This window comes from Apteryx mantelli, chromosome 12 (genome assembly GCF_036417845.1).
Source record: "Apteryx mantelli isolate bAptMan1 chromosome 12, bAptMan1.hap1, whole genome shotgun sequence".
NCBI classification, from domain to species: Eukaryota; Metazoa; Chordata; class Aves; order Apterygiformes; family Apterygidae; genus Apteryx; species Apteryx mantelli.
This window is the reverse complement of record NC_089989.1, coordinates 19542124-19560813: the sequence shown is the minus strand read 5'-3', so window position 1 is coordinate 19560813 and position 18690 is coordinate 19542124. Positions and strand designations below refer to the sequence as shown.

Sequence of the window (18690 nt, the reverse complement as noted above, 5' to 3'; positions counted from 1 at the left end):
CGGGTACCAACGGATGTGGCTGCTCTTTGTTTAGCTCGCTGCCATGCCTGGAGGTGCTAATGTGGGCTCCGCTGCTCTGAGTGACACACGCACACCTCATGAAAAAAGACAATCTCCCAGCAAAGGTCATAGGGAAGGACTTCCCAAAGCACTGGCCTAGCTCTTCCACTGTCTAATGCAGTGAGAGATTTGCTTTTTGTCTTCCCTGGTATGGGAAACAGCAGCTTTTGAGAATAAGATGTTTGAAAGCATCTTAGTGACTTTGGAATTTAAATCCTGTTTGCAGATCTTGAAAGAGGCAGAATAGCAGCTGGGGTTAGTGGTTAAATTTACCAAACAATGAGATTAGTTGTGTGCGAGGAGTTTTTGGCTCTAGGGATGGCAGTAAATATTCATCTTTTTTTTTTTTCTTAGACCCCATGTTGGATTCCTGATATTTTAAGCACAATCCCTTCATGTAAGGATTATCCACCTCAGCATGTGTATACAGGATGGCACAGTTTTAGAAAAGGCTGGACCTGAAATAGCAAGGGGGTATATCAGATCAGGCTTTCAGTGTGTTACTATTTGTGCTTTAAAAAAGTTGTGTAAGAAAAAGCCTTTGTATTATATCCTAAATCACAAGTGCCTCTACAGTATATCCCAAATCCCAGTCCAACCAGGATTTACTGCTCTTTGTGCTGGAACTGTACCTTTGCAGGTCTCTGAGGATTTTAAATCCCTCATCCTCCCTGCAAGTTGTCCTGGTGTCTGCCTTGTCTGTAAAATAGAGAGGGTGAAGTGGCTTCTGCAGATCTCTGACACTCCTCTTCCAGGGAGCTGTGTTTCTAATGCTGTTGTTACTGGGGTTGAGAACAAGGTTGCTAAGGGGTCTGGGAATAGGAGATAAGGTCCGGTCACAGCACCCCAGTCCTACAGCCTCTAAAGAGGCTGCTAGATGTATTTAAACACTGACCTGTACTTGTAGCAGTACAGGGCTGTGCCAGTGATTCATCTTTTTAGAGTATCTCACTTCTCTGACGTGAGCAGAACAAAAGAAAACAAAGAGACCAAAACAACTACAAGGTCCAGTGCACCTTGTAAATAAATGCTGTATATTCATCTGGACGTATTTCACTGCCTCCAAATCCATTGACTCATCACCTCATGGGATCTTTTCATTTCAGACCTAAGTCTAAGGCTCATTTCTCATTTGACTCCGCTTGTAACTGAATAATGGTGTTATAGCTATGACTTACTGTGCTCCAGCAAAGGGACTGGGATCTGAGTTTGTACATCCAGAATTCTTCCCATGTCTCTCAAATAATGAATTAAATCCCTCTATTGTGGTGGCATTCAGCTGTTTTAGCAACTGTAATGGCTTGTTTGTCTGGAGGTTCAGAATATGGAGATAAGTCTCATTCTCCCCTTGCTTACAGAAGTGTAAATCAGATGTCCGTGCACTGAAGTTTTCTGAACCATTCAGGTTAAAGGCAATAAATAACTAAGTATTTGGGGGAGAAGCTGGCCAACCTGTCTGTGCATTTTGGCATCCCCAGCAAGGGACTGAGGTGTAGACTCCTTTGACTCTGGAAGTAGTTTCATTTTGAGGTTAAATCTTCCCCCTTGCAGAAGGGCCTCTTCAGGACCCTTCTTAGTGCAAGATCTTGCAGTAATCCGGAGTATGAGAGGTGAGGCTGGAGCTCCACCATGGATAATCTGTGCCCCACACATGCACAGGAGGCCTAACTGAGGCTCTTGCTTGTATTTGCTACCCGAGGTGCGCAGTGTATGGCTTGGCAGCTGCTCCAGCTGGCTAATAAAGGAGCGTGTACATGAGGGAGCTGCATGGAGGAGTGGATTTTATTCTACCGCTGTCCCCACATGACTGTTGCACAAAGTCAGCTAGGAACAGGTTGGTTATTTCACTAAATAAGCAAGAATTAATCAGTCTTTTTGCAGTGGTTTCTTTTTTATTTTTTGAAGGGGAAAAGATTACTCTTTACTGTCTATTTTTTCATGCATTTTTCTTAAGCATCTGCTGTGGGTCGGCGCTGGGGAGAGGATCCTCAATGGGTCTCTCATCTGATTCCCTATCAGCCCTATGTTGTTAATCACAGCTGAGGGCTTGGACCTCATGTTCTTTTGAGAAATTCACTCTTGCTCAAGTAATGTCTTTGGTAGACTTTCAAACCTCTCCATCTCTACCCCTTCTGCTCCCTAAGCCACTGCTGTAGGAGAAGGGGGTGCCCCGTGTTATCTTTGTGCTCGTTCCTGATGCTGCGCTCTGATTTGCTTTCAAGGTGCTCTGATACCTACTCTGCTTATCTCTGCTATAACAGGCTGCCCTTGTTTTGATCCCTACAGCAAACCGTCTCTCTAAGCTTATCACTCTACTAGGGTCTTAGTTGCAAATTGGTATGCAGCAGCCGACAGAGTCCGCTGTCTGACCGTGAACGGGGGCAGGAACTCCACAGCATCCTTTCTTAATGCCGTTCTTTGCAAGTCACCTTCCAGGAGATGGAAGTTGGACAGCAAAGTGAGAAATGAAGTGCCCGGTTCTCCAGGAAGGGAGTTTGGAGAGCAGAAATCCCCTCTGGCCTGGCCTCTTTGTAACAGTAGAAAATCTGGTCTTTTCATTCAGGAATCCCCTGCCTCAGGCTCTGTTTTTTGAAATGATGCTTGGTGGCTCTGTGCAGAGCAGGAGCGTGATAAGAGCATTATGTTGCCGTCAGTGTTTTGCTGCCACGGTTAGTTGAAAGATGCTGTGAACACTTCCCTGTGGTAAAATGAGAACAGGTCCTTTCAGGATTAAATCGCATTTATAAATTATAAATATTCCATACACTGTAGAAAAAATTTAGCTTCGCTAAACTGAAGGGGTTTATACTAATGCGAGTGCAAGTGGAGTTTGGCCCATGATTCACACTGTATATTCTTCAGTACAACCTGTCGGTACCATGTCTGGCAGAAAGCTTTCAGACATGTGGCCAAGCAAACAGGCCTGCAGTCCAGTCAGCTGGCCGCAGCTCTCGATTTTGCTATCCCAGCCACTTTGACAGCCCCACTGGGCTCCAGCAGGCAGGCAGAAGAATCGGTGGCCTTGAATCCATGTCACAGTCAAAGCTATTGCTGTGTTGCAGAGGTTTTATCCCGTATCAAAGCCCAGGCAGAAGATCTGTGTGGTTACCCTGTGTTAAGTAGTCATTCACATTGAGGTTTGCATTCTTAGCAAAGCCCTGTGTAAGCAGAATTCATGATACTGGATAAAAACAAAGCAACAGGAAATTTGAGAATGAGGCTGCTTTTTTTTTTTTTCCTTTTCCCCTTCCTCTTGTAGCTTGCTTCAGTTTTAAATATGAGCTGCCTTAATTACACAGACTGATTGGCTTGCCTTTCAAGTTGCACAGTTTCATTTCACAGCTGTGCAGATGTCTGCAGCCCTGTTTCTTTAGGAAACCTCCAGGAACCTTATGAACAAGTAAAGATAGGTGGTGAAGCCCTGGCTACAACCAACATCGGACACTGTTGACTCTGAGTGATGATACTGCTGGGCTGACAGGTGACAGTGGCAGGGACAGAAACTTCAGGGGTGTTGCTTTCAGCTCTCTCTCTAGGGTTGAAGGGTACAAAGGCTTTGCTCTTGAAGGATGCTGCTCTTAGTTCCGTCTGACCTGCTCTTCAAATACCCTTTTGAGCATGTAGTAGCATTTCCATAAAGCTCCTGAGATTTATGTTACATTCAAGGTCCCGTTCCTCCCCATGTCTCCATCCTCTCATCCTGCAACCAGGAGCCTGCTGATTCAGTGGAAGGCGTACAGTTGATCTCGGTGCACTCGAATCAGACCCAGTGTCTTGGTTTCAGTTTAGTGATTTTTTTGTTTGTTTTAGGGGAGCAGCAAGGAAGTCATTCACACACCAAGCCTTCTGCCCGTAAAACATGCCTCATCCAGGGCTGTTATCTGCAAAGCAAACTCATGTGTGGTCACACCTCTCTCTTGTGCTATAAATAATTGTTACACAAGAGACTGTATTGAAGAATAATGAAATCTTGTTTCTGTAGACTTACATCTTGTAGTTGGGTTCTCTTGAATCAAGTAAGAGCAACCTCTGGGCTGTTTTTTCCCTGACCTTTAGATGTATGTAGCTCTACATCTACATGGATTCTCTGGTGTCTAGTAAGGGTTGAGCTCATGCACCTTTTCCTTCATAGAAGGTACTAGGAATGTCTCTCTCTTCTAGCCAGCTGTCTAATTTCTTGAATGTTCCCCTGCATTTGGGAATTATTTATTCCTGTGATAACACATACATCCAAATTTAAGTATTCCAGAAGGTGTGATGATGCCCAAGGCAATTTTCATCTACACCCATCTGCTGCATCACTCCCATCCATGCAACCTTAAGACAGGATACTGAAGACTGAAAGGACATTGAAGTAAGACTGGGATCCAGTGATTTGAAAGTGTTACTAAATTCAGAAGAGGAATGCAAAATAAAAAAAAAAGTCATGGGTTACATTCAGTCTTCTTGTTTTATAACTATGTTTGGTGTTTAAAAAAAATAGTAATAGACCATGCCTGAGTCCATGCTCTGCATGTCGCTTGCCAAGTGAAAGGCAGGGGCTCAGACATGTGTGAAAAGTGCCCAGTTGTTGGTTTATTAATTAAGTGCTTTGTACAAGTAGGGAACATTATTATTTAAAGAGGGGTACTGTAATTGCTGTCGTAAAGCAGCGTAGGGAGATAGAGAGCATGTTTTAAAAAATTGCTACTGTGCCCACTCCTACATGGATGGCACTCTGGAATAAGTAACAGTTTAATGGGACAGATGATCTTGACTGTGATTTCTTAGCGTTTCCGTTCTTCTTTCTGTAAAATGAGGGAAGAGAGGCCCATTTTCTTTGTGCAAGTGCTGAGATCTCTCGATGATGGGCACTACCTTTGAAAGCACTTCGAGTGAGCTAGGACCGTTCTTGCTGCGTTGTCAAAGAGTGCAAGACGTACTTGGGGAGAGAGAAGCCCATGCTTGCGAAACCTGGCTGGAGTCCAGAAAGACATGTCAGTGTTTTCTTGAATCCAGAGCATCTCCAAGGTGTTTCAGAAGGTAAGATTGAATGAGTCCATGAGAGGCAGGACACAGCACATGGAAGTGCCTTGGTTGGCTCACTGGCCTTTCTGCCCTTTGCCAAAAGGCCTAGTAGGCAAAGCCAGCTGAGAACATCTGGAGTGTCTTTGACTCCGTGGCTTAGAGGAGGTGAGAAGGGGGATCCCAGCAGAACAGCTACTGCAGCTGGGCAGCTGTAGGCTCCCTCAGGACTGTGGGAACAGGGCTCACCAGGCACTTATGATGGTTGCTGAAGGAAGCTTTGGGAGGACAAACTCCCACATGTCCTGCAAGTTGCTGAGCTTGCAGTCTTTGTCAGGCCAGAGAGGCAAACTGCCTGTCCTAGGGCTGGATCTCACATAGAAGCGAAGAACATGGTGTTAGCATATTTGCTCTAGCTGTTCGTAGTGGCTGTGCATCCTTGGACCAGTGGCAGGCTCGTTTCTTACTTTGGGTTTCCTATCCGTAAAAGTAGTGCAATGCTTCTGTTTCATGGCAGAGGAAATGCTTGCATACTGGTCTGCTAAATGAGACATCTCCAGCAGCATTTGCTAGAAATTAGCTGTTTAAGGACAGGCCAATTGTCCAAGCTTCCTCTATAATCAGTGCAGAGAAATGGGCCAACCTCCCAAGGACAGTTCATCTGATTATAGGGTGGATAACTGAGATGGATGGGTGAGCATTGTCTCCTGGAAGTGCCCACTCATCCCCATTGATCCAGAAAGTGTCTGGATGGCTGACTTGAACATAACTTCTAGCCATCAAAAGTTGGCCAAGACAAATCCAATTCCTAGTGTATGGCTGGATCTGGACTTGCTGTGCTGTGTCCTGACATAGAAGAATATGGGACAGCAACCATGTAGATGGTGACACAAACAGGAAACAGCATCGTAGCTCTATTGTTTCACTCTGTAGCTGATTTTGGAAGGGTGCCTTATGCTGTTTTCTGCTTGGTTTACATTTAGGAAGTATTTCACTGCTCTTCTCTACTAAATGTTATAAGGGAGGAACTGGACTATGTTGGGGCAGAAATGCTAACCTGTATTTTCAGACAGAGGATTCTTCTCTCCTTTTCCATGGACTGTGCTTGGGAGACACCAAGTGTCTGTAAAGCTGGCAGCACATGGCCTTAGGAAGTCCAAATCGTAACCATGCCTTATCTAACTGGGAACTGATAGATTCTCCTGTGGATTTTGTTTTCTTTCAGGGTGATAAGATTTGAGAGTGTGATTACCCACTTCTAAATTCAGTAATTGTTCTTTAAAATGAGTAGACCTGTGGCTTAGTGGTGCGTCTTTGCACTGATTTGGCAAAAGGAAACATTGATTAGCACGTGTGTTGAGTTGCAATGGCCTTATAGAGGAAATGGTAACACCCGCAGCTAGTAAATGAGCACAGATCAATTTCATGAATGAAACTTTGATTCTTGCTGTATCCAAAGCAGATACACTGCTAAGTGTTGTAAAACACATACAGTAGGCAACCCTTCCAAAAGCAATTATTTTTGCTACTCAGACCTCCTAGTAAAAGGTTAGTGGGCTTACATTTCTGTTTCTTCCTGCTGAGCTTTTCTCCTCTAATTGTAATATCATAGTATTAAGCAAGAGCGCAGGGCATTTGAGAAGTAGTCATTCTGCTTATTTTTCCTGTAAATACCCTGAAGACAGTGGTGAATAGCATTGCCATAAATTCTCATCCAAGCCAGATACAACATTTTTCGCAGTAAAGTGCAGCCTGGCGTGGAGGTGGACTAGGAATACTGTGCAGTCCTGGGCACACAGGGTGAAGCCTGCTGGGTGTAGGCATGTCAGAGGGACATCTTTGGGGCAGGAATGCCATCTCGTGGCCATAAATAGCTATTATGTGTTTAAATCCACCTTCTGTCCATTCTTGCAACTTCCATGTAACACTGTGCACCACCTATGCCAAGGAAACACTTTATGCTGAGATCAAGCTGTGTGTTTTCTGTGGAGTAAAGATCATCCTTCTCAGGCTCCTAAAGCAACACTGTCAGCCTCAGCAGCTCCCCTTGGCTGAGATGCCCTGGCAGTCGTGTGATATGGTGCTGGCACAGGAATGTGGCCCACAGGATCTGCTGTGAGTCACAAGCAGATCAAGAGCAGAGGTTCACTGCCTTTGCTTTCTTGCAGTCTCTGTCAGCTTTATCCTATTCCTTCTGCACCACGTACACTGAAAACACAGATGTGGTGCTCTCTTAGACATACTACTATCTTATCTGGCAGCAGTAGTGTTGCTGTAGCCAGCCTACGGATGTAGGAGTTGCAAAGCTTGAAGGGAGAGATGATCCCTTTTATCAGCTGTCTGGTGCTGCGGGCTGCATGATGTTAAACAAGATGGTGTCTGTGTGCATGACACTTGCATCGTGTTTGTGAGCTGTGGGAAGAAAAAAATGGACAATCTGTAAAATGGTGGAGATTTGACAAAAACCTTAGCTGCTGTTAGGAGAAACCCAGTCCTTAGGGACTTGTTGTCTCTGCCTGCCTGTTGCATAATGCCATAGGTCTTTTTGCAGTGGGGATTTTGGCCAAATAAACACTCTTTTCATAAGCAGAGGAATTACAGATGATGCTTTTTTTTTAGCAGACGGAGTGTTATATGCTCAGCAGGAAGGAATTAATATGTCAGGGGAAACTATGGATTCACTCTGAGAGCCATCAAGTTATCCCATCCCAGCGGATTTCAGTGCTCCACTCAGAGACATGGTCTGTATTGATTTTACAGAGCTCCAGAGGGAAAGCAGGTATAGCCACTTCTGCCAGGCCGGAGCTTAGGTGTATATGAGGATGTTGACGCATCTGTCACTTGCACAGTGGTTGCATCAGTGGAAGCAGGTTTTATCGTCATTAGAAAGACTACATAGAAAAGTCTACAGGGACTCAAATTTGTTTGTGCTGGGACTCAGCTTCTTCTGCGGGGAGGGGACTAAAAGGCTGTTCGATCAGCAAAAAGGAAAGAGAAAACAAATGTGAACAAAAATAGGACATATTGTCAATCTGTGTCTGATCACTTCAGTTATTCTGTTTTGAAGGTGCACAAACACATCAAGCTTACCCACAGTGGGAGAAATCTCAGAGGAGGCTGACCACAGCCTTGCGAATCAAACTGTTTTAAGGATGCAAACCATTCTTATTAAGGATGCAAAACAGAAAGGTACCTTTCACACAGAAACACAGAATGGTTGAGGTTGGAAAGGACCTCTGGAGATCATCTAGTCCAACCCCCCTGCTCAAGCAGGGTCACCTACAGCACGTCGCACAGGATCACGTCCAGGCGGGTTTTGAATATCTCCAGAGAAGGAGACTTCACAACCTCTTTGGGCAACCTGTTCCAGTGCTCTGTCACTCTCACAGTGAAGAAGTTTTTCCTCATGTTCAGATGGAACTGTCTGTGTTTCAGTTTGTGCCTGTTGTCTCTTGTCCTGTCGCTGGACACCACTGAAAAGAGTCTGGCCCCATCCTCTTGACGCCTTCCCTTCAGATATTTGTATACATTGATAAGATCTCCTCTCAGCCTTCTCTTCTCCAGGCTAAACAGGCCCAGCTCTCTCAGTCTTTCCTCGTAAGAGAGATGCTCCAGTCCCCTAATCATCTTTGTGGCCCTTCGCTGGACTTGCTCCAGTAGTGCCACATCCCTCTTGTACTGGGGAGCCCAGCACTGGACACAGTACTCCAGATGTGGCCTCACCAGGGCTGAGTAGAGGGGGAGAATCACCTCCCTCCACCTGCTGGCAACACTCTTCCTGATGCACCCCAGGAGACCATTGGCCTTCTTGGCCACAAGGGCACATTGCTGCCTCATGCTTAACTTGGTGTCCACCAGCACTCCCAGGTCCTTCTCCACAGAGCTGCTTTCCAGCAGGTCAACCCCCAACCTGTACTGCTGCATGGGGTTATTCCTCCCTAGCTGCAGGACCCTGCAGTTGCCGTTGTTGAACTTCATGAGGTTCCTCTCCACTCAACTCTCCAACCTGTTCAGGTCTCTCTGAATGGCAGCACAGCCCTCTGGTGTCTCAGCTACTCCTCCCAGTTTTGTATCATCAGCAAACTTGCTGAGGGTGCACTCTGTCCCTTCTTAACACCTGAATTTTATTTCCCAGCCCACAGCATTTTTGCTCAAGCAGAAACACAAAAGATTCTCTGCTTCTAAATACATCCCTTGAGATTCTCATTTCAAATCTTTTCTTGTATATCTACAGCAGTCGCCTCTGGCTCCACTCTTTAGCAGAGGAAAGATGGGGCAATTTTAGGGCAGGATTCATCTACTCTCTTTTCAGCCTCTAAGTTGGGATGAGACAAACTGGGCCCTTAACTCCAACTGTCAGACCTCCACTTAAAGTAAAAGGAGCCCAGTGCAGATGGCATGGACATATCTGCATGGCAGACCCTGAGAGGTAGGTATCTTTCTTAAGATATGGTTCTTTTCATGACTAATCAGTCCCCTAACTTTGTAATAGATGCTTTAGCCTTGGGCATGCAAAGCTTAGACTCTTTGTGTATTTTTAGATGGATTCTTTTGGATGCGCCAGTACAGCTGCATGCTACTGTACAAAATACCATTTAGATACTGATATGCTGATTAACTCTTAACTGTGTTGCATTTTAAATGTCCAAGCTACATTTCCACGGTTGTGATCAATTTTGTGTCATGTTATACTCTCCTGATAGCTAAAGATCAAGTCCTTTCCTCGGAGACATAGATACCCTTTGATACCCTTTATGGCATGTGAAATCCAAATTCAGCTGAATCCTGCAAAAAAACCCAAATGAATTAAATGGTTTGGGATTTTGCCAGTGGATTGATGATGATGATGAAATACACACCTCATATACTTGGTCTGCAGTGATACGCCTCCCCGAAGGCTGAGGAGCTGGTGCATGCACCAGTCAGCCCACACTTAATTTTTTACTCTGGTTTCTTTATTTAGCACCATATTTTGCTTCTGAGTAAATCTTTTTTTTTTTTAATCTTTCAATAATGATATCTCTTGAGATGGTGTATCATGCACTGGGTTATGTTTCTTGGAAGAATTCAGCTGACTTAAGTCTGTAATCCTGCTACAAAATGTCACAGACCATTCTTAACTATATGCTTACCTTTTTGCCAGTATCCCCAAACTAGCTGTGTTTCATGGGGGTTCTCCCACAGAAATTGAGCTGTGCATGAAGCTGCGCTCCACTGGGGTGCACTGTCAGCATATCTGGAGGAAGTCTGTTGAGTCACTGCAGCGTGTGACCCAGGACCTGTGTGCTTTCTTGTGGAGCCTAAAGAAACCCTGAATTCTTCTATTGCCTTTGTGGGTTTTGGGGGGTTTTTTTCATCCCAAAGAAATAAAGCAAAAATCTATTATCTGTTGCCATTACCCTTGAGAGTTGCAAAAAATACATATTATCCTAAAGGCTTTGGAATGTCCTGCTTGTTTTTATTACTTCTTTGTGACCCACCTGTTGAAGGTCTGAGTTCCTGCCACTGCCGTGTGTCCAGACATGTCCGTACTGTCACATCCCCTGCCAGTTGTCGCCTCACTAACGCTTTTCCCGCAGAGTGAGCCGTCTGCTCTCGCAACAACTGCTGGTGAAAGGGTCAGCGCATGGGCGATGTTGTATGATTTATATCAGTCCTAGAAGTTTACAAACACCCATTTTCAAAAATGAAATCAGCATTTTCATCTTAATGTAATTAATTTTATCGTTGCATGGAGTTTTCCTCCTCCACTGAGTAAATCTATGCTCACTGTTATTATAATGAACTGCTTCTTCACAGTGTGGACAAGGGAAGTTCAGAAAGATCACCAATAACCATAGTCTTGGTCATCAACCTATATTTAATGCTTTCAAATAACTAGAATATACAAAGCATTAGAGAAGATACCAAAAAAGTTTTGGTATGCTCCTGTTACCATACTGTGGAACTGTTAAACAGAGATATTCATTTTCTTCCTTACTGGAAAAATGATAAATACTGTTTAAAAAAAAAGAAAAAAAAAAACACGTTGCCTACTCCATCAGCTGCATGAAGGAAGGGTAGCTCTGTTCCTGCAGCGCTTGCTCAGTAACTTTGTTTTTCCCAGTGCTTGAGCTTCCGTCGTGAATTATTTATGGCCCAAGGTAAGGCTGTTCCCTGTAAAGATAGCTTTTGGAAGGTGGGGAGTGGGCTGAAGAAAGAAAATCATCATCTGTTAGGCAGGATTTTTAGAAGAACTAAACCAGGACTGTAGTACTTCAGTCTCCCAATGATCAGGCGTGATCAGACTTCACCATCCTCAGAGCAGGGTTCCTCCAGGCACCACGGCTAGATGCTGCAGTGAGTGGAGAAACCAAGGCTGGGTTAAAATCAGCACACCCATGCGAGGTGAAGCACTGGCTCAGTAAAAGTTGATCTTTCTGACACATATTTCCTCAAAAACCATGCAGTGTATACCACGAGCCTTGCCTGTGCCATCCTCTTACTGGACTTTCCTCCATAGACGCCTTGCTTTGTGCAGCCCCTGGAGAGAGCCCAAACTACAAATACATCAGGAGATTCGCAGGCACGCTGATAGTAGCGCCCTTAGAGAAGAGCTGAGGGATGTGCATTAAGTGTAGCGCATGAGTACTACCTTTTCCTTCCCGTACCAGCCCGCTCTGGGTGGGCAACATGCAAAGGAGGAGCCGGCCTAGCCAGTGATTGCGTTTTCACCAGATCCCATTTTGACAGCAAAGGACTGCAAATGAGGTTAAAATGGCCTGGCAAATCTTGTACCAGCCATGATAACAAATATTAAAGGCCTTTCAGACTGATCGCCCTGCTTCCTCCGTACACAACCATCTTTACCAGGAAAGGTGAGTGGTGTTTGGTAGCGGTCTACGGGGCCAGCGCTGTGCAGGGAGGCAGGAGGCGGTGAGGACACGGCTGCATGCGGTGTTTTGCATTCCCAAGGGAGCACTGCTGGCCTGGGAGAGGACGGGCATTGCTGTTACTTTGGTGCAGGTTCTAGCTGCATTTCAAAAGTGATGCTGAGCAGGTGGTTCAATACTTAATGCAAATCTGGCCAATATACAGGACTATTTATTCTGTAAGACTTTTTGCTTAAGTTTTAAGCTTGCAGAGACAAGGCACAGAGGCCTGTCTTTTGCTGAGCATTACTTAGTGTCTCCTACAGTGAGGTGCCATATCCCAGGCTACTGCTGTGTACGTTGTGCATAATCCACACGTGGAGTTAACCCATTGAGGGAAAATCATAGCTCTCCACTAATATACGTTTTTGCTTTGATTTTCTGACTTTTTCACATTTCTTCTATGCTAGCTAGCAAACAAATTTCTTTCAATAAATATATTGGAGAGAGAGAGAAGTGGTGTCCTCTGGCAGTTTTGAAGCCCGTGAGAACTGGTCATAGATCATGTTTAAATGTCAACCTCATCTAAAGCAAATCACTCTCCAGCTGCTCCCATGCTAGCCTACTGACATGCCGAGCTGGTTAGCGGGGCTGATTCATGGCACAGCAATATAATTCAGTTGCGCTTGTTCATTATTTATAGAAATCACAGGCTTCAATGTTACAGCTAGATCAAGTTACAAGACCAATGATGGGAGAAGGCTCACTGTTTTAAATTAGGCAAAGGCTGGAGACAACAGTGCATGAATGAAAGGACTGAATGCATTCCCCTGGGTATTAATATGTATGTTCGCTATTTGTGAGGTCATTGGTGCTAATGTTTCCTTTAGAGGAGCTTACACACTCGAGGTGAATAGAAATGATTAAATCAGTTTCTCTCAAGGACAGCTGAGAAAATCTTGGATTAGGCCACGTAAGTGGGCTATCATAGAGAAAAACAGCTGGACTCGTGGATCCTGCTGTCTGGTTTTGTGTGATTTACACGTACCTTCAGGACAAGAACCCTTGCAGGATTTTGCTCAAGCTTTATGAACATCCCAAATATTATTTTGATCACACATTGCAGCAGAGCGGTGCTGTGGCCTCTGAATGATTTTGTGATTTTTGGCTACATATTAATTTGATGTTATTATCTCTGTGTTTGCATTTTGGTGGCAGTCAGAAACTGCAGTCAAAGATCAGGATTTAAGGCACTTAACATCCCTAGCAAGAAGAAATATGTGTCCACAATGAGTTTGTGGTAGGAAGGAGTAAGAGCTTGATACAGCAGCAAGGTGGGGAGAGTACATGGTCTTACTTGTTTTGTCTGTAAGTTGAGGAGGGCTGTATAACATCAGCCTGAAGGTTTGCCAGAAGACCATCAACATGTTTCTTGAAACATAGCACGCAGCAGCTTGGTCTGAGCAGCCTAGCATCTGCATCAGTAATGACTCTGATTTTCCTTCGTGTGCCAGTGAGGACAGAGCCTGAATGCTCCTCGAAACCAGACAGGTAAGCCGATCATTCGAGCGCTCTGTGTCAGTCGAGCCTGTAGAGAGAGTGGAGGACCAGGCTGACCTTCCTCCCTTGTCATCCAGTCACACCCGCTGGATCTGTGTCATTTAACACTTTATTCAAGACAAAGCCTCAGTGCTTTAGGCTGGCACCTCTAGGTGGATCCCTGTTCCTAAAGCTTACGCACCAAGTCTGCAGTGATGATCTACTTATTTTGCTTGTAAAAGGTAAAATAAGGGCCAGCATTTGTTACATTGTGGTGTATTTCATCCTCTGGCTCTTTGCAGCAAGAAGGGTTTAGCTACTCATCTTAAGTTTGATGCCTAACTAGAAACCCTGGAGACACCAGTAGATTCTAGTGATATTACTGGAACTGCAGAGATGCCATAAATGGGGCTATAATTTTAGCAAAGTCCTTGTGCTTGGCATTATTTCTCATCCAGCTCCAGGCTTTGAGGAACATTAGGCAATAAGAAATGCTAGGCTGAGGGTTTCAGGTGAATTCAGACACTTAATGTGGTCCTAACTGAGAAAGTATTGTCAGGATTTTCTGCTTGCTTGCTTCTTTTCTGTGACATATGGGTATATCCTTTGGCCAGAATGACATTATTTATCCTGGTTTACAGATATGTTATTGCATCAAAGTGTAAGAATGAGCTCTGCGACATGGGGACGGACAAGCTTGCCTGAGTCCAGAATGGGTCCCAAGGCACATTTTCAATAAATAACTCCTTTAGTGATAACTTGTTTAATTATTAATTGTTAAAATGAAGCCATTACATTGTCATTCCCTCAAATGATTCTAATGCCTAACTACTGTCCAGAGCTAATTTTATGAACAATAATTTAATACACAGCACAGATAAACTGTGTACGTAGATTGAATACTAATCATGTTTTGGTGACATGAATTATGGCCTTATGTTGAGCATCACTATGGCAACTAATGACATCATCGCAGGCTTCAGCCTGCACAAAACCCAACTTCTAATGGTCTCTTTTTGTCGGTGTGGATATTTTCGTGGCTTTTTGGGGTATGAATATGTAAGCACCACAGTGTTGTCAAAGGTTTGCTATGTATGTTTACTTTCATTTGAAACGTTTATTCCCTTTGTGGTTAATGTTGCTCTCGTGAAGGAAACCTAATGAAAATTACTGTTTGTATTTGGTTAGTAACATTTGTTGATAACATATGGTCTGGAAATGCTTCAGCAAATAAGAGCTTTTTAATAGTAAACAGAGATATGAGTTCTATAAAGCAGATGCTGTCAAAATACACAGTGCAAGGTTGGATATTTTATTACTTTTTTCTCCTTACCCAAAGCAAGGTACTAATTGTCCCTACTGGTGACAATGTAATTTTTTTAAGAAAGAAAGTATAGTCTGTGACCTGAAGCTCCAAAAAGAAAATAAGGCCATTTCTAGGTTCTCATGTGTAAAACATTTATTAGGTAGCTGATGGATTTCACATGAAAAAGATTTAATTTGGGGGCTTCTGCCTGGCCCTGTCGTACTGTAGATAATTTATGCCAAACCTCTGCTCCCTGGTACTGATGGCAGTTTGATGCATCAACATAAAAGATGAAACGTGGAACAGTGACACCAAGAGAGAAAACTTCAGAGCAAAGTCAGCATAGAAACCAAGCTGGTTAATCAGCTCTGCACTGAACGTGCTCGTCTGCTCAGCTTGGTTGGACTAGACTTGTCCAGGAGAGAGCAGAGCATCAAACCATACCCCTTGTACACTGAAAGGAGTAAATTATTTTTCCTGATAACTTTCCAAATGCAAAAAATACTGTTTGGTGTTTACGTTTGAGGAACATCCATGCTCTGGACCACTCATTTTTCCCAGTCATTTCAAGGGAGCTGCCGTTCTTGAGCAGAGGATCTGGGTTGAGGACAGTGTAAAATGAGAAAGTGTCATTAACAGAATGACTCATAAGTGGCTAGCAGGACATGGTCTAATCTCTCATCTGACTCTAAGGTGCATTAGGTTGTATCACATACCGTCACATCACTCTGACGTGTTGCTCATTGCACGCTATTTGTTTCTCTTAGTTTGTAAAAAGCACCTTTTTTGGTGATTATTCTTCAAGCTTGCTTGAACACTTTGCTTGAATTTTGAAGTGTGATGATTTTTCAGGGTCCCTAGGATCAACACAGAAATCTAGCTCACAATGAATTAAAAAAATAAAATAAAATAAAAAGGCAATTCTTATCTGCTAGTTTCACCCCGGGCCTCTGAACAAGCAGCCAGGTGTTCAGAGCAGTTGCCTAAGCAGTGCGCGCTTCCCCGCCGTCCCGCTGCCCTTTGGCTTGCTGAGCCCTTCTAACAAGGGCGAGGGCTGTTTAGGAGTGCTTTGCTTAGCTTTGTCTGGAAGTTTCTGTCTGACTTTTTTTTTTTTTAATAAGTTTCTGACTTTATAAGTTGTGGAAACAAAGCTTAAAACAGCTCTGAAGTCTCAGACATAAAAGTATGGTTTTTTTAACTTCATATATAACATTTTTTTTTTAGTGGCATTGCTACTTTAAAAAAATTTTTAAGCTTGTAAATAGGCTTTAGTTCATATTCTATTTAATTTTTTTTCCGTGACCCTCTTCAGTCTTGCACTTTTTTGCCAAAGGGCAGAGTTTCCTTGGACCTAAGAAACTTAACCCGGGTGAATAATTTGCCATATTCCTGTAAATGATGAGACTTGTGTAGAATATTCTTCATGACCATGTTTGAAAAGCCGTGGTCTTTAGGATGCTGAACATACTTGCGTTTCACAAGTTTCTTTTGCCTATGATCTTTCCAAATCAAAGCTGACTGTTGTGTAAGTTCTGGGAAGCTTTAAGAGACCATTCCTCTCGTGGCTGAAACCGAACTGAGCTCAGGATGTTAAGGGGCAGAAGGACCAAAGACTGAATGCGTATATCGGTTTTGGTAGTCAAGAGGGTGAAGGGGCCTTTGAAGTTCATGCGCAGGCTGCTGCTGGTCAGTGGTCTGCAGGGCTTCGTGAAGTCTGCTGAGCAGATGAAAAACATCAAAAGTTACGAGAAGGATTAGCGGTAGGTCCCAGAGATTTGCGCAACTCCCTGGAGACTGGCAGGTTGTCATTGCTAATTAGCTGAAGAGAAGGAGTAAGCGGACTAGAGGGGTTCGTTTATAAATCATAGCAGGAAAGCTGCTCATCCGGGCAGGGAGGGAAGGGGTGCCCTCCGTTTCGGCATGCTGCGGCTCCAAGGCGCAGAAGGCCCTGAACAAGCCCTGTCTTCATCCGAGCAGCAGCACCCCGAGAGGGGCCGTGCGCCTCTGCTCCGGACGCGCCACCCTGCAGAGCCCCCGGGCACCTCCGCAAGCGGCCGCGTGCAAACGGGCTCTGCCGCCCCACCGCCCCGCAGCACGGAGCTTGCCCGTCACGCACCCCGGGCTCTTAGGTTGTCCTCCGACACGGAGCAGAGCAAGCCGCTCGGCGCCGACGCTGCGAGGAGCGTGCGCCGTGAGGCCGCCGCATCCCCGCTCGCGTGCAGCGCCGGGAGGGTGGGGGACACCGCGGCACGGCGTCCCGACGCGAGTGGCTCCCCTGTGCTCAGCACCTGCGGCCTGGGCTGGGGTCACGGGCTGCGAGCGTCGAGGGCTCAGCTGCCGCGCCACGCGGAGGGAGCGCGGCCGCGCCGACGGGGCGGCGGAGAGTTCCCTGGCAGGCACCGGCTGCGGCTCCCAGCCGCCGCCGCCGTCCCAGGAGGACGCTCGCCGTCGGAGCTCGGAGGAGCCCTCGCCACTTGCCAGTATAACCAGGCAGTGATCCCAACCGCAGCCAGCTGCTCGCTGCAGATTTGGGACACCGGTGTGCTAAATCTCTGCAGCGGCCCATGGACAAGCGCGCTCGTCCCTCTCTGCCCCGGCCCCAAGAGCTGTGCCTTCCTGTCACGGGAGCAGGGCACGGGGAAAAGTACCTGAGACAAAATGCCATGAGCTGTGGCCAAATTGAGACTCTGTCCCAAAGCTGTCCCCAGCGTCCAAGTACAGGGAGGAAACCTCTAAGACAACAAGGAAAACTCCTCAGACCCATCACCAAAGCTCCCTCCGCCAGGCTGCAAGCCCCGCAGTTTCCACACAAGCCTCATGGACTCCAGCAGCAAAGGTTGGCTGCAGGGAGGGCTCCTCTTAGAAGACTTAAAAGGGCCAGTTTTGCCATACATGTTAGCAGACTGTGGGTTAGACCCTCCTGTATCTCTAGGGTCACTAGAGGGTCACTAGCAAGTGGGGTTGTATTCCCCAGGGAACTGCTGGTTGCAAATATTTTCCCACCGTACTGCAATTGAAGGCGAATAGCCTTAACGGTGCCAGACTTCTCGAGAACGGATTCAGTGTTGCGCTAGGGTGCAGTGTCTTTCCCCTTGCGTACTCGCTAGCTCCCACACACCGCTATTCTGCGTGGTTGTACCTGTTACTAGCACAGCTCTGCGGGGTGGTCAGAGGGGAAAACGCTTTGTGCAGAACTAGTTCACCTTCTCTGCACGCTCACAAGCTTGTGGCTGTAGAAGCATCCAGACTTGCAGATCTAGAGGAGTTTTGCATTCACTGTGGTTCATTCAGCCTCCGTGCCACTGCTTCCCAAGCTGCTGTCCCAGCTGGGAGATGCCTCGTGCAGTACCAATAGTAGACAGTGGTCTTGGTTCATTGCCTAGTTGGAGAGGTGTCCCGAACACTACCATCCCATTCCCAAGGATCCAGCACCCTGCTCTGTGCTCTCAGCAAACTAGGCTTACCTCAGAGATGATGGCTCAAGCTTAAAGCTGGACTTATCTGGAAGACTGTCCAGGGACTCAAAACATGTTCCAGGTTAAACTGGGTTATCTTCAGAGAAAGTAAGCCTCACTTTAAATGTAGAAAGGATAGATTAATTAGCCAAGGGAAGAGCAGAGGCATGAGCAATTACAGATGTCCAAGGTGCAGATGTCCTAGATCTCAAATTCCGTTTTAACTATAAAGGCTGTCACTGCAGGAGGCATACTGTTCTTTCTAAATAAATAAGTTCTCTTAAATTTGGTTTCATGCTGCTCCCAAATACTCTCTTTTTTTCCCCAAAGAACCATCACGGCTTTTCTAAACATTTGTCTCGCATTTCCCTAAGAAGATAATTAATGCCCTTGTCACTCAGACAGCCCAGCCACCTCAGCTTGTGCCAGACACGATATTTCTGTTAACCATTGCGCACACAAGTAATAGCGCCGC

General features: G+C 45.4%; 1 protein-coding gene across 1 annotated transcript in view; it reads left to right on the top strand.

Moving 5' to 3' along the window:
- CADPS (calcium dependent secretion activator) overlaps positions 1–18690 on the top strand; it is a 246120-nt gene that overhangs the window by 106651 nt on the left and 120779 nt on the right. The gene's annotated exons all lie outside the window — the stretch shown is intronic.